This window comes from Periplaneta americana, unplaced genomic scaffold (assembly GCF_040183065.1).
Source record: "Periplaneta americana isolate PAMFEO1 unplaced genomic scaffold, P.americana_PAMFEO1_priV1 scaffold_28, whole genome shotgun sequence".
Lineage (NCBI taxonomy): Eukaryota > Metazoa > Arthropoda > Insecta > Blattodea > Blattidae > Periplaneta > Periplaneta americana.
This window is the reverse complement of record NW_027185509.1, coordinates 758,500-779,629: the sequence shown is the minus strand read 5'-3', so window position 1 is coordinate 779,629 and position 21,130 is coordinate 758,500. Positions and strand designations below refer to the sequence as shown.

Here is a 21,130-nt window from a genome sequence, read left to right as displayed (position 1 = left end):
GGCGGTTGCCATGGTGACGCTTAGAAGCCGCTGAACTGTCTGTATAGACTGTAAGCATTGTTTTCGTGGATGGCCAATTCAACGTCTTCCTCGTGGCTGGTAGTGTAATAGGTATCCTAGTTGGTGACACATGTTGGAGCCATCTTTTCCTGTAATTGAAAAGTTTTTCTTCTAATGGCTGCATGTAGAGTATATCCAGCTGTTCGGCGCATACTGTATATCCCATTTCTGCAGCTCTTGATCTACTGATGTCTTTCTTCTTCAAAACCCAAGTTTCACTTCCATATAGGATAGTCAGAGAGGCTAGTGTTTTATACATTTTTAATCTGGAATGATGAAGGCTGGATAGAGCAGAGAAAAATTCTCTCCAGCACTGGGACTCGAACCCGGGTTTTCAGCTCTATGTGCTGATGCTTTCTGCACTAAGCCACACCAGATTCCATTTTCAGTGCCGGATCGAATCCCCTCAGTTTAAGTTCTATCTCTCAGTTTTCCTTTTGGTGGCATACCCTCATGTATTTTTTTTTTATTGGGTTATTTTACGACGCTGTATCAACATCTAGGTTATTTAGCGTCTGAATGAAATGAAGGTGATAATGCCGGTGAAATGAGTCCGGGATCCAGCACCGAAAGTTACCCAGCATTTGCTCATATTGGGTTGAGGGAAAACCCCGGAAAAAACCTCAACCACGTAACTTGCCCCGACTGGGATTCGAACCCGGGCCACCTGGTTTTGCGGCCAGACGCGCTGACCGTTACTCCACAGATGTGGACACCCTCATGTATTGTATGACAGAAAATGTAAGAGTGGCACAATGTCCAATGCACTATGTACAGAGGTGCACTCATTATGAGTGACTAAGTGGCTGGGATCCGACGGGATGAGCGTCATCTTGAATCACAAAGTGATTACTTATGCATATCATATTAAAGTAGAACCTGGTTATAACGACATCCAAGGGACCTTAAAAATTGTGTTGTTATAAACGAGTGTCGTAGTAACCGAGATTCATATTTTCAGTCCAATGAGATGGAAAGTGAAAAATTACAAATTTAAATAGGCTTATTTCAGATTTATGTATTCACTTCTAAGCCTGCCATGGACTTAATAAAATACGCGTACAATTATAAATGCAGTATTCTGTATTAAAATAGTTTGTTCAGTACTCACTAAATTTTTTTTTACTTAGGAGTGAAGTAATCAGTCATTTTACTCTGTTGTCTCCTACTTGCCCAATACACACTTTCTAAATTACGTTCTACGAGTATGTTCATTATTTCAGTTACAATTTCACTGCTCCCTCCCCTACCTTCGATCCATTCTGTTCCAATGCAGCAACAATTTTATCCTTGCTTTTCCAAATCATTTGGACTGTGGAATTAATTAGGCCAAACCCACGATAGACATAAGCTTTTTTAATTCCATTCTCAATTTGATGAATTACTTCAACTTTTTCTTCCAATGTTAAAACTTTTCTTTTAGTGCCATACTGCGTTAAAATGCGTGCACTTAGTGAAAACTTCCTGTCGAAACTGACCGCACACAGATACCGTTAATACTGCCTGAATTTGGACAGATTACAATGGGATGGGGAACCCGCCTGTCTTCCAGAAATCTATGACAGAAGGACAGAGCAAAGAATGTACCAGGTTACTAGTTTTCAACAAAATATTTCTTAAAATACTTTGGTTCTTAGAAAATTTTATTCCAAACTGAGGTTGAAAATGACGTTACATGCGAGGTAGACGCTTATGCGTTTGTCGTATTAAGCAAGGTAGGAAAGCATATGTCTTATGGGGAATTAGTTGGGACCACAGAATATTTGACGTTATAAGCGAGGTGTCGCACAAAACGAGGTCGCTATAACCAAGTTCTACTGTATTATGATGTACCGAAGTACATATGATATTTCCGTGCAGGAATTCTGCATTATCATATGAAGAAGGATGGATAGAACAGAGAAAAATTCTCTCTGGCATCGGGACTCGAACCTGGGTTTTCAGCTCTAATGAGTAATGAGTGCACCTCTGTACATAGTGCGTTGGACATTGTGCCACTGTCACATATTCTGTGACACAGTACATGAGGGTAGGCCACAAAAGGGAAAACTGAGAGGTAGAACTTAAACTGAGGGGATTCGATCCGGGATAGGAACTGGAATCCGGTGTGGCTTAGTGATTAAAGCGTCAGCACATAGAGATGAAAACCCAGGTTCGAGTGCCGGTGCCGGAGAGAATTTTTCTCTCTTCTGCCTATCTTTCATTATATGATAACGCAGAATTCCAGCACGGAAATATCACATGTACGTCGGTACATCATAGTAATTTAATCTGGAATGTTGTTGTACTAGATGTGGTTCCAGTCTATAATTTAAGGGTCCTAATATTTACAAAAATTTTGTGATATTTTTGTTTACATCATTTTCACCTTCATAAGAGATATTGCATTCTAGATAGCAGAAGTTATTAACTTGCTCTAAAATATTATTTTCGGTTACTGTTTTGCCATGTATTGGATCTGTGCCATAACCAGTGGCGGCTCGTGATAAAATATTATGTGTGTTCACAATTTTGTGGTTCCAAAATCGAAGAGAATTTGAAATCGTACATTTAGTCTAATATGAAATGTCATGATTCCAATGTTTCACTATCGAAAAAAACCGTATATAAATTCAAAACAACATATAATAATAATAATAATAATAATAATAATAATAATAATAATAATAATAATAATAATAATAGTAGTAGTAGTAATAGTAATAATGAAACCCAGTCTTTTTATTTCCAATTTTTCCTGGTAAGCCAGTTTACCCAGTTCTTTACTGTTCAGAATTGCTTGAACAGAGTTCATTGTTTACATTTGTTAAAAATGAATACATACCACAGTGCCGTTATTTACAAAAGCGTGTGTTCAGTAATATATTTTGGTTCACAACACACTGATACACTGCAGCCTATACCAGTATTGTAATTCCACTCACATAGATTGATTACTATAATTACATGCCAGTAAATATTATTCTTAAATATTATACACCACCATACCGATACTTAAATTCATACCACCACCACATTCAGCCAGCACGTGTTTGAAAGTGAAACTAATGGAAACAAGGTGTTCACATGCTCTTGTGCTCTTATTGACACACCGCCACTGGCCATAACTTTAACATAGTAATTATTACAATTCGAATTCTGAGTATATCTTTTAACTCACTTTCCTTAAAATGTTAACATAAATACTTCCCTCAGTTGTCATAAAAACAGAGTCAACATTTAACCCAGGATTGTGGAATTGGAGTCAGAAGGAATTTTTTTTTATGGATTTTGAGTTAGAGGAATTGCTCCAATACCCACACCAATATACAGAGTGTTACAAAACGAAACCGAAAAATTATATACGCTCTGGAATTTAGATCATAATGAATGCTAAATGACAGTTCTTGTTCTTTAAACTGCATTAGAATGAAAAACATTCACGTTCGCATTTTGAGCTTAGACATACTGAGAAGTACAGTTAATTGTTTATCAAACTCGCGTGTAGCATAGACACGAAATTAAAGGAACATTTCGCTTTGATATATGAGGGCCAGGGAGAGAGGATGGGCATGCAAACAAATAATAGTGGATTCCCTAAGTAGTTAAAGAGCAGGGAGCATTGACTTCTTTTCCAAACAAACTCTAGTTCTCGAGCAGTGACATTCATATTACTTTATCATTTACGTTTTGTTTCTCTTGGATAATGAACGATTTATGAGTTCTGAAATGACTGACATGGTGTTAATGGGAAGGTCAATTGCCTTGCACCAGTAACAGAAGGGTAGGTCCTAAATTAGGGGTAGATCATACAGCAGTGTGTGAACAATAGTTGCATACATACTGTCCCTATCTTACCCCAAATGACAGTATTGGTATCTGCAAAGGGTTCACTGATACAGTTTACAGATGAGCTTGCTTTCATTTGCAACGACCACTAGTGAGCAGAAGAGAATCCTAGGATTGCTATTCATTGACATAACCAGCACCACTTCAGTGTGAATCTAGGGACAGGTATCCTTTCGAATTTCATAATTAGACCCTACATTCTTCCTCACCATCTTAACAGCCAGAATTATCACCATTTTTTGGAGAACAGCGTGCTGGACCTGCTAGATAATGTACCTTATGATTTAAGATTAAAAATTTGGTTCTAGCATGATGGTGCACCTGCCCACTTTAGCTGTCAAGCTAGAATAAATATATCGCAACAACATGTACCATAACTGGTGGTTTTGTCGTGGTGGTTCTGTTTTGTGGCCTGCTAGTTCACCTGACTTAACAGTCATTGAAACTAAGGAACAATATTGATTGATCGGATTCTAACTATTACAACCGTTCGTCATGTTTATCCCAGAGAATGAGAGCATTGATTCCAAGATGATATGAGTTGTGTTCTGAAGTCGGAGCCTGCCTATTTGAACATCTCTTGTAGGCTTTGTTTCTTTGTATCTTGATTTCTTTACCTGTTTTGTTAATTCGTTAGGTATTACAGTTAGTTTAAATAACCTATCTGCATTTTTGGTTAGTCACCAAAGAATTTTTCCTGAATAGCTATGATTACTCATGTCTTACAACAAAAGCAACATTACAACAATAAATTAAAATACATTACATTTTCAAAATTGGTATTCATGTCCATTATTTTCTTTAACCATAAACTAATTCCACTTCTGCCTTTTACCATAGATTAAAATGGCCTTGTAAATTTGTGATCCATAAAACAGACGTCTTAATGTGTGAAAGAAAATTAAAGCACCTTGAGAGTATGCATTCAGCACAGTATCTAAATGATCAACACCCATTTCGTTAGGAAGATTTAATGTTTCTCAGAAGTACCTAATCATAGAATGGTTTCCATACGTTTTTAGGAAAATAATTTCAAAGGACATTTAAAATGTGGTTTCCATACTTGTTTACACCTCACAGACAACAGTTACTACATTTGGTACTTCCACTACTTTGTGAGCTGCCAGCCTCCTACTCAGAGAGATTCAATGATTCATTGAACCACAAGATATAATCATGGCACCAAAGTGGCGAGTATTAATTTAATAATTTTTATGTTTGTTGGTACCGGTACCTATAACATTACACGATATGGAGTTTTCGGTCCTATGAGTCTGTTGGGGATTCAGATCATGGTTGTATATTATCTTGCTTTATAAATTTTACTGGGAAACATTGGTCTTTCTGCAAGTTACGTAAACTGATTTAAAAACTATATAAATGTTCCAATTCATTAAATTTCAGCTTTGAAGTGCCACAACACTTAACTTTTGGGTCTTTCTTTATATAATCTTCGTTGATGATATCCGTATGAGAATAAATTCTGTCTCTTCATTATTTGCTGACAATTTAAGAATCTTTAATAGAATAAAAAATACTGCTAACTATCAATCTCTTTGAGCGATATTAATGCAGTCGCGAAATTATCTGAAGAGAATGACATGTTTCCAAGATTAATGCCGGTTTCTTATGTAGGAAACTTGCTTTTCTTAAATTCAACCATAATTTAAATAATAATCCCATCCCACAATACAAACCTTTGTCCAGAGTAATGCAGCTCTGGATGCCTGAAAGTTCGCGAGTATCAAAGTAGGTATTTACGTATCATCATCATCGTCATCATAATCATCATCATCATCATCATCATCATGTTGTCAGTCGCCATGCTGTTTGTTGCATGTGCATGTAGCTCCCAGAACTCACAGCATACAGCAGTTTATCGAAATATAAGTGGATATGGCGCCTAGTCTTTTGTGCAATTTCTTTGGGAGGCAAAAATTTCTGAAATGTGTTGGGCTGTGCAGTCCACAATATCATCTCGATTGCTTGGCTATTGGAGACATCTTCATGCAAAGTGGCAGTTCAACCTGCAAGCGCCAGAAGTGTGTCAGTGCTCTTAAATCAACCCAGGGAGACAACACATCAGTGCGTCCTATTCATCCAGGAGAGAAGAAGGCGATCTCACCTACACGTTAGCTGGTATATAATAATTTAGCTCCTTTATCAAAGATGCTCTTGCAGTTCAGATTGAAACAGTCAGACTAAATAGTGTATCTCTAATCGACATGGTTAGTGACATTTTGATCTATGTCAAGAATTTACAGAAAGACTTATTGAAAAATGACAATTTTGCCCTAAAAGAACAACTGTCAGAATTTTTATCAAAGGGCTGATGCCCCCTAAATCCTATCAAAATATTTCTTCTAATGGTCAACAGTCTGTACAAGCTAATGATCCCAAGAAGTCTTACAGCAAGATTGTCTCGGTAAGCTAAGCTGTTGACAATCAAATACCTTGCATTCTGGTATCAGCAACTGGTAAACCAGTACGTGTGAAATCAGGAAATGAGGTCAATGCTACTAATCTTCCCATTGATAACGAAGACTTTCAATTAGTTTCTCGTAAGAAATTAGAAAAAAAAAAGAAAACCCACAGTAGGAACCTCTTCTACTAGCAACATTGGAATGGTCCCTAAGCAAATCAGAACTACATTTCTGTTTGTTTCGAGATTGGTTCCAAAGTTAACTCTTAACAGTTTAGTGGATTCTCTTAAAAATCAATAAGTACTTAGGTCTCTCTTAATAACTAAACTCAAAACCAAATTTGAAACATATTCTTCCTTCCATGTAGCTGTGGATGAGAGGGATTTTGATGTGATAAATAATTCTGAAGTTTGGCCTAATTGCCCCATTTTTTGGGAAACTCAAACCTGAACAGCATTTCTCGCATTCTACGAATTCAGATTCAGTTGATTCTCAGGAAAATGCCTCTTAGTCTTACCTGCTATCATTATTAATGTGCAATTCCAATAGTCATCTTGAGATTTTTTTTATCAAAATGTTTGTGGACTTAATATGAAAAGTGATTAAATTTTCCAAATATAGTGATTAATAATGATATCACTATCTGTCTCACTGAAACATGGTTATCCGAATCTGTTGTTAATACAAATTTGTTTCCTAACAATTATACTGTGTTTCGTGCTGATAGATTATTTGAAGTTACCAACAAAGTAAAAGGTGGGGGTGTCTTAATGGCTTGTTAGTAACCAGATACCTTTTATACGTTGGAGATATGATTTAGAATTCGTTAATGAATGCGTTTGGATTGAAATTAAAATGCCTGATGGTTGTAATCTGCTAATTGGAAATCATTATTTCCCACCCGATACAGATCATAAACATGTAAAGTCTTATCTAAATTTTATAGAAAACAATCTTGATACCCACAACTTTAGAATTGTTATCCTCAGGGCTTTGAATGCTCCTGGCATGGTTGCATTCTTAATGATATTCATCAAGTTGCATTCTTAATGATATTCATTATTATGCTAAAATTAAGTTTCAGGATTTATACCGGTATTCCTTTTCTTGTCTTCTTGGACTAAACCAAATTAATCTTATGAGAAATAGTAAAACTCTTCTTGATCTTGTTTTTACAAATGTCTGTAACTGTTCAGTTAATCTTGCTAATCATTCACTAGTTTTGGAAGATGTTCATCACCCATTAAATTATTCTCAAGGTGATTATCACTGTCTTTATCCACTCTCCACAATTTTGATTAGGATTGTATATATCTTACTACCGATGTCAATGTTGCTATTAATTCTCTGACTAAAATTGTAAATGATGCTATATCTAAAGCTGTCCCTGTCACCTTTGTGAAAATGTCGCACTATCCTAAATGGTTTTCAAACAGTCTACATCAGCTCATTAAGAAAAAGAACAAAGCACATAGAAATTTAAAAAAATATAAATCTGATCACCACTATCAAATTTTCTCTTACTGTAGAAAACAAGTCAAGGCTTTGAGTTATTCTGATAAATGTAAATGGTTACAATCCATTGATGACAATTTAAAAAAGAGCCTAATAAATTTTGGAAATATGTAGAATCTTTTCAGAAATCGAAAAACATTCCTAATGGACTTATTATTAATGGGGTTCACATCGCTGATCAAAGAGTCATTGCAAATGCATTTGCTAGTCAATTTAAATCATTTCAGATCAGTCATAACTCTTAATTTTCTCAGTTGTTATTCTAACATTAATGACTTTTTACCCTTATCTGTAATCTCTTGTGAGAATGTCAGGAAGGCCATAAAAAATGTCAAGCCGAATGAATCTATGGGTCGGATGGCATCCCTAATTTTATTATTAAAGGATGCTCTGAAATTCTTAACCTACATTTTCAATTTGAGTTTGAAAACAGGGAAATATCCTTCTCTTTGGAAGGAAGCATCTGTTATTTCCATTCTTGATAACTTCTCAAAATTTTTGAAAAAAAAAAAAAAATTAAAAGACATATTTCTTTTTACATGAAAAACAAAATGAATTCGGCCCAACATGGTTTTACAAACGGGAAATCTACGACTACTAATTTAGTATCATATCTCAATTTCGCTATGCCTATATTTGAAACTCAGGGTCAAATTGATTCCATATATTTTGACTTTAGCAAAGCATTTGGTGTTGTTTCCCGTAATATGTTAGAGTAAATTAAACTCTTTTGATCTTACCACTAACTACCTGAACTGGTTTGAAAATTTTTTAAAAGATAGACAATCCTGTTTTAGACTTCGAAATTCTTACTCTGATCCATATATTAGTTTATGCGGAGTTCCACTTTGAGGTCTCTATTAGTTTTATTATTTATAGATGATATCAGTGCTAGACTAAGTTCTAACTGCCTTTTATTTGCCGATGACCTGAAAATATTTCGCAAAATTAATAGTCTGGCAGACTGCGTAACTTTGCAGAATGATATAAACGCTGTTGAGCTATGGCCTGCTGGTAATGGAATGAAAATTAATGAATCGAAAATTTTAGTCATTTCCTCCTCTAGAAAAACCACTTCTCTCAAATTTAATAATTGAGGACCGTTTTTACAAAACTTGCTAACTGAAAAAAACTAAATTTTACAAGAGAGACAAAACACTATAGTAAGCAAGTTTTGCTGTATGTCTCACTTATAGCAGAAAGCAAGTTTTGAAAAAACGATCACACTTTGACATGCTACAATGAAGAAAAATAACCCAATTTTACTAAGACGCTTTGAACATCATGTAGAGGCCTGCCTTATGTTAACGAATCCATCAAAATCTCAATTTTGCAAATTTTGCAGTTAGCAAGTTCTGCAAAAACGGTCCTCAATTATACTCTTAATAATATCAACATAATAAGGAAAGACTGTATTAGAGACCTGGGAGTTATACTCGATACCAAATTGCATTTTCATAATCATGTCCAATATATTTATAATCATTCCATTAGAATGCTCGGACTTATAAGGTCTATAACTTATTCTATTCAGCCACTCTTGTAATTTTATACTATACATTAATCAGATCTAAACTCGAATATGCATCTGTTGTCTGGAATTCTATTACTTCTACTGATTTGGTTAAATTGTAAATCATTCAAAGAAAATTTATGTCACTACTTGCTTTTAGGTTTTTATCAAATTCATCTATTTTCAATTATGAGCGTACTTGTAAATATTTTAAGTTTTCTAGCCTTTATGTTAGACATCTTGAATTTGACTATTTATTCTTTTGTAAGGCCATAAAGGATGATATTGATTGTGAATCCTTCATAAGCACTATCTACCTTCGGGTCCCTTCGAATGGTTTAAGATTTCAAAAAATTGTTTATACCTATAAGCCGAAATCTCTCCAGTTGTCAGATGCATGAAAGCTGCCGATTTATATTGCATTAATTCGGATCCGTTTAATGTATAGCTTGCTGTTTGGTTATTTTTATATTTAGTATACGCATCAAAATCATATTCATTTCAATTTCATTCGTTTGTGTTGTTTTTGAGCTGTTCTGTATCATGTATTTTGCAGTTATCTATTAATTTTGTCATTATTATTGTCTCTAATTTTAATAATTATTTTTATACACTGTTTATGTAATTCCTTGTGCATTGTAAATCTTGTGCTAAACTGTTGTTGGCTCCAAGGTGTTGTACAGCACAATAAATATTAGTAAATAAATTATTATTATTACTAGCCGTACACATGCGCTCCACTGCACCCGTTAGAAATAAATATAAAGTAATTACATAATTAAAATAGGACATTTGATCCAGGGAACATTCGTGTTTGATAGAAGGATAAATCGTTTAATATGTTACTTAATTTAAATTGCATCCAAATAATTAAAATGCGATCATTTTGGTCCAGAGACACTCATTTGGTGCAATGACAATTCCTTTAACATGTTTCTTAATTTTTATTACATGCAACCATAGTTTAATGAACATTGACATCATTTAGATTTAATGTGTATATTTTATTTTACTTGTTATAGGTTTCCATTGAATTATGGTAATAACTTAATTTTAACCCTTGTTTCCTACGTATTCAGTAACTGGCGCTTGGCCCACTATGGTTCTGAACCCTTCAAATAACTTAAATTATATTATATAATATTACATTACATATTATATTATATTATATTATAGTATATTATAGTATATTATATTATATTATATCAGAAGTTGCTGTAATAACATTATAGCATTATGTCCATCTAGATAAACTACACTTTCCAATGGTGAAATAATAATTAATTATACAAATCGGTTAATTAACTTCCGATATTACTTCATACAAAAACAGAAACATTCTCTGTAGGCTATCTTCCATAGCTTTCGATTGTTGCTGTCCAAGGCCCCTTATAGACGATGTCATTTTTTTTTTAATTCATTACACGGCCTTAGATGGCAGTTATTTTAATTTTAAAACTCATTTATCCCATTAAATATCGGTCCTATCAAAATTTTTCAAGAAATAAAACATATCTCAAATTATTTTTAAAGAAACTTTTGTTATGTAACATTTTTCACAAAACTCAATAATAAGCGAGATATTTCGATTTATTTAATTCAGGCCCCTTTATAACCCCTCTTTTAAATAATGTATTTTGAATGCCATATAGCCTAAAATCTAAGTTACAACGAACTTAATTTATATTCCAATTTTCATCGAAATCCGTTCAGCCATTATCACGTGAAAAGGTAACAAACATAGACAGACAGACAGACAGACAGACAGACAGACAGACAGACAGACAGACAGACATACAAACAAAAATTTCAAAAAAGCTATTTTCGGTTTCAGGGTGGTTAATTATATATGTTAGGAGCAATTATATTTGGAAAATCGAAAATTACCAGAAAAATTTCGGCTACAGATTTATTATTAGTATAGATTATTATTATTATTATTATTATTATTATTATTATTATTATTATTATTATTATTTATAAATTACACTTGAGAGGAAGTTAACTGCAGAATAAATATAGGAAATGCTTGCTATTGTTCTGTTGAGAAGATTTTGTTGTCCAGCCTACTTTAAAAAAATACTGAAAGTTAGAATTTATAAAACAGTTATATTACAGTTTGCTGCATTTAGATTGGCAACAGGCCATGATTGTTTGGCCAAACACCTGCATAGAATTGGAATATATCAGTCCCCTAACTGCCCATTGTGCAACTCAAACTAAGAAATGGATTCGGAACACTGCAAAATCTGTGCTTCAGTGGCTGACCATGACAATATCTTTGAAAAATATTGGAGTACAAGGAGTACAAGAGGTCAAATGACTTTATTGTCAAATGCCTGGCATTAGAAAACAACAACATCGTATTACAGTCGTTCCGTATGGTGTGAAACTTGAACTCTCATTTCGAGAGAGGAGCAGAGATTAAGAGTGTTCGAGAATAAGGTGTTTAGGAAAATATTTGGGGCTAAGAGGGTTGAAGTTACAGGAGAATGGAGAAAGTTACATAACGCAGAACTGCACGCATTGTCTTCTTCACCTAACATAATTAGGAACATTAAATCCAGACATTTAAGATGGACAGGACATGACGTAGCACGTATGGGTGAATCCAGAAATTCATATAGAGTGTTAGTTGAAAGACCTGAGGGAAAAAGACTTTTGGGGAGGCCGAGACGTAGATGCGAGGATAATATTAAAATGGATTTGAGGGAGGTGAGATATGATGGTAGAGATTGGATTAATCTTGCTCAAGATAGGGACTGATGGCGGTCTTATGTGAGGGGGCAATGAACCTCTGGGTTCTCTAAAAGCCATTTGTAAGTAAGTTATTTTAAATGTACAATCTTTCTGCATAAGGAGTCTACAAATACACATGGTTTTTCTATTTCAGTCCATCGGAGAGCCATCCACTCAAATGACTGAATACATTTCACTTTGCTGGTCGTGGTGAGATGAATGTGACATTGGTTATACCTCGATTGCGAGAGTTGCTCATGACAGCATCACATAATATGAAGACTCCAAATATGGACATACCATTCCTTCCTGACATACGTAAACTAGAGAAAAAAGCAAATAATTAGAAATTGAAATTGTGTAAAGTTACAATGTCTGACGTATTGCAGTACATTGATGTAAAGGACAAAATTGAATTTTTTCCTGAAAGGTAAGAAGTGAAAATGTATATAAAATTTATGCTGAAATTCTCGCAGGTACATCAAAGAAATTAATTACAAATTTTCAAATCATAAAAGAAATGGATAATCAAGACAAATTAGAACTAATAAAAATTGAAGTATGGAAAAATCAACAACATTTCAAAATCTACAGTGCCTATAACCCACCTAATAATCCCCTCAATCTTTGTTCGATATACAACCTAAAACTATCATAATTGGTGACTTTAATGCCCACTCCCAACTCTGGGGCTACGATAATGTAAACCAACCTGGAAAAATGATCATGGACCTCCTAAATACTACAACCGCAGAACTTGTCTACAGAAAAGAAGATCCCCCTACTTTCATTCATTATCCTGGTTCTGGTACAAATCCAGACTTATTACTAGTAACATCAGATATCCATCACGAAACCAAGAAAAAAATAATTGAAGACCCTGGATCTGGCCACAGAGTCATCATTGCTTCTATCCATCTCCACCAAAACCGAAGACAGGCACCCTACAAAAACAAAACAACATGGAACTTTAAGAATGCGAATTGGAAACTATTTACAACAGAACTCGACGAACACCTCCAGGTCAACACACCACTAATGGAAAATACAAACTCAGATAGATTGAACAAATATTTCTGTGAATCTCTTCTTAAAATTGCAAAAAAGCACATTCCACGAGGAAAACCAAAAAAATACACCCCATTCTGGACAGAACACCTGAATTTATTGAAACAAGATAGAGATAAAGCAAGAACCAAAGCAGAACATAGCAAAACACCAGAAGATACTCAAGATTGGAGGAAGAAGACTGCCATTCTTAAAAAAGCAATCATAACAGCAAAAAAGAACAGTTTCAATAAATTTATTGAAAATATTAATTACAGAACCGATAGCGCTAAAACATATAAATTTCTGAAGAATATTTCCAATACACAGGAAAATACTAGCCAACCTATTATTCATAATAACAAAACACTAACAGATAGTAGAGATATAGCAAACGCATTTAATAAACACTTCTCAAACTCTCACAGATTACATCCCAATATCAAAAAAACTGACAAATTTATCAAAAGACAATTACATAAAAATAATAAAAACAATATTACTAGTAGAAAACCTGAAATATTTCATAAAAATTTTACTTCCAAAGATTTAACTCTAGCTATACAAAATTTAAAAATCAAGAAATCTCCTAGCCCCGACAACATTCATTCCGAATTTTTTAAACATCTGGGGGAAAAAGCCAAGTCTGTACTTTTATCCATTTTCAATTTATCATGGAACACCTCAATTCCTGCAGCTTGGAAAAAAGCAATCATTGTACCAATTCACAAAAAAGGGAAACCTGCTCATGACGTTAATAGTTATCTACCAATAGCACTATTAAGCATGATAGCAAAAACCATGGAGTCCATGATCTCCAACAGATTAACTTGGTATTTAGAATCCCAAAATCTTTTATCACCAAAACAAGCCGGCTTTCGACAACTACACTCTGCCAATGAACAAGTCATACGCCTCGGCCAAGAAATTAAAAGACAGTTTTAACAAGAAAGAAGATACCTTGGCAATATTTATTGACTTTTAGTCAGCATATGACTCAGTTTGGAGAAATAAATTATTACTAAAACTCCAGAAATTAGGTATTTCGAGAAATATGTTCAGATGGATATCAGAATTCCTTAGTCAAAGATTCATTGCCACTAAATTCAATAACTCACTTTCTAGTTACAGACAAACATATCGAGGTCTACCTCAGGGCGCTGTCCTCAGCACAACTTTAGTCAATATTTATATAAATGACTTACCCTCCGTATTAGAGGAATCAAACATGAAAACAGCACTATTTGCAGATGATATAGTTTTGTGGACTTCCGGATCTTACAGACATAGAGACAAAATTCAAAATTCTGCTCTTAAAGCTCTGAATCAACTACATGAATGGAATACATCAAATTTGATGACACTCAATTTAAGCAAAAGTAACTACCAAATATTTTCACTCGGTAAAAAAGAAAGAGAATTCAATATCCAATACAATGGCCAACACCTTCCTAGGACTTATGAATCCAAATATCTTGGAGTTATTTTCGATAGTAAGTTAACATGGAGCAACCATTTGAAATACATTTCTGTAAAAGCTCATAAAAGATTCTCCCTTCTAAAAAGACTAGCAGGAAAGAAATGGGGATGTTCTAGGAATACTTTGAACACTACATACAAAATGTTTATACAGCCAGTGCTGACATACTGCAGAGAAATTTTAATTACTTCACCTTTCATAAACGACATAGAATATGTTCAAAACCAATCTCTCAGACTCATTACTGATGGAATCAAAACAACGCCAATAGATTCTATGAGATTCCTCACTAATATTAACAGCATCAAAATGACAATAGAAGAAAAAGCACTGATTCAATATGAAAAACTTATCAGATTACCAGGAAACAATTGGCATTCATGCAGTCCTCTCTGTAAATTGAAAACTCAAAAAAGTTTCATATCCATTGTTCAAGAATTAAAACAGAAAATCAATATCCCAAATTTAAAAGAAAACTTACAAATTAAACCAAACCCTTTAACTCTATTAAATATGGAATATAATCTAAATTTAACAGAAGAAATACTGAAATCAGAAGTAAACACTGAAATACTGAAACAATTGTCTTTAGAGACAATTAATATTAGGTACCCTCCACAAAACTGGCTTCATTTATACACTGACGGATCCTTGATCTCCAGAGAACAAGGTGCCAGTGCAGGTGTTACGTGCTGTCTCTTCTCACTTTATAGATCTCTTGGATATGGAACAACAAGTTTTGATGGTGAAATCATTACAATAAGTGAATGTCTAAGGAATCTTCTATGCCACATCAATAAATTTAGGAATGCAGTTATATTGTCAGACTCCAAAGCAGCTATCCTATCAATCGTCTCTAAACACACACCTTCATCTCAAACAGCAGAAATAACTAAAATGCTCTCTCAATTAATATCACTCAATAAAAGAATTGTATTCCAATGGATACCAACCCATTGTAGAATCCTGGGAAACGGGAATGCGGATGCTTTAGCAAAGAAGGGCAGCACTGCTACTTACAGACCTGTTACTAAATCTACGTATTACTCTGTGAAGAGATTTGTTAAATCTACATACTTAGACTTCAACAAACAAAATTTGATAACTCAATCCCAAGGGAAAAAATGGAACTCTCTGCATCAAAATCCACAGTTAATTCCCGATTTACCACGAAAATCGTCTGTAGCTGCATTTAGATTGGCAACAGGCCATGATTGTTTGGCCAAACACCTGCATAGAATTGGAATATATCAGTCCCCTAACTGCCCATTGTGCAACTCAAACCAAGAAATGGATTCGGAACACCTCAAAATCTGTGCTTCAGTGGCTGGCCATGATAATATCTTTGAAAAATATTGGAGTGCAAGAGGTCAAATGAGTTTATTGTCAAACGCCTGGCATTAGAAAACAACAACAACAACATTTATGCTGAACCTTCGAGCATTAAAGTAAATAGAGAGGGCGCTCAATGTTGCTCTACCAGATGAATGTGGCACCATAATAACAGCTCTCTCAGATCAGCTGATCTTGGGCAAAACATTACACAGTATGCTTACGAACAAGCAATTTATTGCAATGATTGCGGATATGACAGCATATCCTAGAATGTATTAAGATAAAAAAAAATGTTTCGGTAGATCCTAATTGAACAAGTGTCTTGTTTTATAATACAACATGAAATAACTTACAGATAAGCCTGCTATAAATGGCTTATGAAAATGTGGGATACTTTTACTGTCGACGTTTTAATAAGGAAATTGCAGTTAGAAGTTATGAAAATGTATTAAGTGAGATTGAAACAAAGGAGTTGACAAAAGAAGGACACTATTGTTTTTTAAAATGTTTAATCATGGCAGTTTCTTTACGTTACTTGACAGTACTTTGCACTTCTTTGTCTGACAAGTGCCCTTCATTTGGGGGGAGGGGGGGAGTGAAAACATAGGTAATGTAAATTTTATTGATTTGAAAACTAAATAGTGTGAGAAAGTAAAGTTGTGTCTTACTGAAATATTAAATATAATAGCTTTGATTTTGTGATTAACATCTTGAGGACTCTATCGAACCTTGTATTTTAGAAATTATTCGTAAGTTCGGCAAGTTTATTTACTAGTAAAACTGGAATATAGGCCTAGGCCAACCATGTATTTATATAATACTTTAATTTACAGATTAATAAAAAATACAATTATGTAAGCCCATAAAAAGGAATAGGTGACAAACTGGCAGATACTTATACAAAGAGGAAGGGAAAGAACATGATTTTTCGCTCATTCGCATAAAATGAATGTTTGAAAAAATGTAACAAAACATGTTAACCCATTATGTTTCAGAGTTTTAAAATTTCCTCGGTTATTATACCTACCGTAGGTAACAATGAAACTGGATGTCTTCTAATTTATAATTAAATCCTCACAATAGGCCTTATAAGTAAATATATAATTATAATAATAATAATAATAATAATAATAATAATAATAATAATAATAATAGGTACTGTTAAAATGAAAGCTTACAAATGAAGTCATGACTAATTATTTATATAAAAACTAGAGGAAAATAATATTTCTACGTTATTTCACATAAATTCGATATTTATACTGGAATAAAAACAATTTAAGTAACAGTGTAGGCCTAATATTTTTTTTTCATTTTTATGAATTGTATTCTGGTTTTGTTTCAAACATGAGTAAAACTGCTCTTGAATCAATTCATGTCCTTATAAATCATCTAGCCTATTTTTTTTTTACCCATAGTGAAACTGGAAGCTTCAGTCACTAGCTTTGTGCACCTCTGAACTGACTGAGTGTGACAAGAAAATAAAGAAAACTCCAACGCCGAAATTTATAGATCATTGAGCAGTACTTCGATGCCATTTTCTTGACAGTTTTGAAAATTGGTGGCGCTGTAATTCAATTTTCGGCTAAACTAGCACTGAGGTAGTTCCCTTTGTACCCAGTTTATACACCTTGCACATTCGAATCTGAGACAGGTTAGGTTTGGTTAGTTCAGGCGTTTGTTATGCCTTGCATATACGATCAACTCCATATCCACAAAAAAAAAATCGTTCTAAATTAAACGATTTTCACTTCAGAAATCACGGGAACTACCTCAACGCTAGTTTCACCTAGATAACTGTTTCAGTTCATCCATAGACGTATAGCCAAGGTGGGAGGGAGACGATCGGATGCAATTATATGCCATTACTCTTTTTAAAATTTAATAGGACACTGTAGTTACTTTGTTGAAATAACTTGAGACCTATTGAAGATTCGATTGCAAAACTGAAACAAGAACACGAAATGAATAGGATAATTTGGTAACTTGAAGTAGGCCTAGGCCTATTTGTTTTTCTGTATTTGATTTCGTAAGCGTGATGATGCGCATTCAGTAAACACACACAAATCTGCTCTTTTTTAAAGATAAATCGCTGGCAGTGAGGAAATCGTACATGGACTCAAGTTTTCCAAAATAAACACAATTAAATAACGTTATCGCGCTTTAATACATTGCAGTGAGGTTATTAATATGCATCAAGTGTAACCACCTACAAAATATTATCGTTATTTCTAATTTTTATGTGCCAAAATCAATCCAAAACACTCACATTCCACTAGAAATACATTGGCCTTTCCATATCCAATATCGCTTCTGCCCTAGATCAGCTGATCGAACTCTGGTGCCACTACCCAGCAAGCCTTGCCCCTTCTATCTATTTTATGTTCGAAGTGCTGAACAAATTGCTGTATGTGAAAATTAAAGCTTTTTTTTTTTTCAATTTTTTTGCATAGTACTTTTTTTCACCAAGTACGCAGTGTTTATAAAATACTGTTTACAAATGTATGACCACGTTTTTAGAGGTACAGTGAAACCTTTCCTTACGGACACCCCCAAGATACGGACTCTCCTCAAATACAGACAGATTTTTATGTCCCAGCTGAAATAATATAGAAATAATAAATTTAACTTTCGTTTACGGACACTCTCAGACACGGACACAGACAGCTGTTTCACAGTCCTAAAGCTTGCTTTACCTGCCTCATCTCGCCAAATATCATCTCGCTATCACCAATCTCATCGACGCTAAATAACCTAATAGTTGATACAGCGTCGTTAAATAACCAACTAAAAAAAAACTCCTGACTGCAGACAGAACTTGGTTTTCAAGACCTAATGTGTTACATCATCATCATCATCATCATCCTTCACGAATTAGGCCTCTGTAGACCTGTTTCGGCCCCATCTAGCAGTCTTCTTAACTGTCTTCCTGGTCGACGATGTCCTCTAGGTTTATATTGCATCATAATTTTTGGGATTCTTGAATTTTCCATTCTTCTTACATGATCTAGCCAATTGAATTTGTATCTGGTGATTTTTTCTTCTACTGACTCTACTTCTAATTGTTCTAAAATTTCTTCATTCCTTTTTCGGTCTAAAAGAGTATATCCTGCTGTTCTCCTGAAAAATTTCATTTCTGTTGCTTTGATTCTGTTCATGTCTTTTTTCTTTAATGTCCAAATCTCGCTTCCGTATAGAAGGGTGGGTAATGCTAGTGTATTATATATTTTTATTCTTGTAGATTTTTGTACTAATTTAGCTTTTAATGTATTGTTTATTATTCCTAGAATTTGTGTAAATTTGGTAATTTTCTTGTTCACATCTTTTTCATTTTGATAAGATATTTCACAACCCAGATAATTGAAATTTTGCACTTGTTCGAGGCATTGGTTATTGTGTATTATCTTACTTCTCACTGGGTCTTGTCCTAAAAATGCCATTACTTTTGATTTTTGTGCTGAAATTTCCATCCCAAAATCTTTTAATATTTCATTTAATGTATACAATCCTCTTTGTAAATTATCCTCTGAATTGGAAATTATGACTTGATCATCGGCATAGAGTAAGGTATTTAATGTTAGAGCACTGGTTATTTTGATTCCTGATGTGTAGATTTGGTTCCATTTTAAAATAATTTCATTTATATAAATATTAAATAAAGTTGGTGATAGTGGACAACCTTGTCGAACTCCATTATTAACTAATTTTCTTTCGGATATACAGTTATTTATTTTGACACTTATTTTGCTGTCCGTGTAGATTTCTATTATATTTTGGAATAGCAAATTTGGAATATTTTTTTCTTGTAATATGTCGAATAAAAGGTCTCTTCGGACTTCATCAAAAGCTTTCACAAAATCAATAAAAGCTATATGGGTTTCTAAATTAAATTCTCTTCTTTTTTCCAACAATAGTTTGATACTAAATAATGGATCTACACATGATCTTCCTTTTCTAAAACCATTTTGACACTCCGGAAGGAAAGTTTCAGCATGTTTTTTTAATTTTTCATTTAAAATCCTACTAAATATCTTATAACATGTGTTGAGGATACTAATCCCTCTATAGTTTTCAACATTCTGTTTATCTCCTGTTTTATATATGGGAATAATTACACTATTTTTCCATTCTTCCGGTAAAGTGGCAGTCAGATATATTCTGTTTAGAAATCTTAGTAATCTTTCTTGAAATAGATCTCCTGCATATTTATACAATTCTGAATTTAGGTTATCTTCTCCAGGTGATTTACTATTTTTCGTCTTCTTTAATGCTTCTTGTAGTTCTTCTTTTGTAATGCATTGTTCATCTGGGTTTTTTGTGTCCCAGAATTTTGAATCAAAAGTAGGATTGTTCCATAAGTTTTTGTAAAAGTCTAGGAATGTTTCTATTTTGGGGCAAGGGTTTATCTTGGCGGATTCCTTTATGTCTCTGTTCATGTATTTTAAAATTTTATATGTATTGGGTTTCATTTTATAAATGTCAGTTTCTAAAAAAAGATATAAACTCTTTCCATGATTGCCTGTGTCGTTTTCTAATTTCTCTGTTAGCTATCGCCCTTTTATGTTTATAATCTATTTCATCATTAACGGATTTTGTTTGAAGGTATTTTCTATAAGCTATATTTTTATTTTTTATGATCTCCTTAATTTCATCATCCCAAGATCTTAATTTTTTCTTTTGTGTGAAAGCCTTATATTTTCCGATACTCTCCGTGACTGCCTGTGATATTTGAGTTTTAATATTTTCCCATTCTTTGTGAATGTCTTCATCTTCAGATATTTCTAACATTTTTTGTTCAAGTCTTTTTTTGATAAAGCCAGCGTACACTGTCGTCATGGATTATTCTAATTTTGTAACGCATTAATTCTTTTTTGGGGGAATTTATCTTTGTTAAATGTAGCCATCTTGGTGTATATCTCACTTTTGCTAATACAAGGTAATGATCTGATCCAATGTCACTTCCTCTGAAGACCTTGACATCTAAAAACAATTCGGATAATTTTCTATTTGCTATAAAATAATCTATGATAGATTTTGAGCCATGTGCTGACCATGTATACATATGAATATCTTTATGGTTGTAAAATGAATTCATGATTTTCATTTCATTGTATAATACAAAATCTCTTACTTTTTCTCCATTATTGTTTATGGTAGGTTCTCCAAATTTTCCTATGGTATTTTTTATTT

The 21,130-nt window shown here is 33.7% G+C and overlaps 1 protein-coding gene across 11 annotated transcripts in view; it reads left to right on the top strand.

The window, feature by feature from the left end:
• The window catches only part of LOC138693963 (DNA-directed RNA polymerase I subunit RPA1-like), a 158,228-nt gene that overhangs the window by 100,195 nt on the left and 36,903 nt on the right, over nt 1-21,130 (top strand). For 6 of the 11 annotated variants that reach the window (XM_069817704.1, XM_069817699.1, XM_069817692.1 and 3 more), the window contains one exon: nt 12,233-12,694. The exons of 3 other annotated variants lie outside the window; for them this stretch is intronic. The gene's annotated coding sequence lies outside the window, so the exon portion shown is untranslated. Of the gene's footprint in view, nt 1-12,232; nt 12,696-21,130 lie in introns of those variants that run through there. 2 more of the 11 variants (XM_069817701.1, XM_069817702.1) reach the window with 1 other exon arrangement.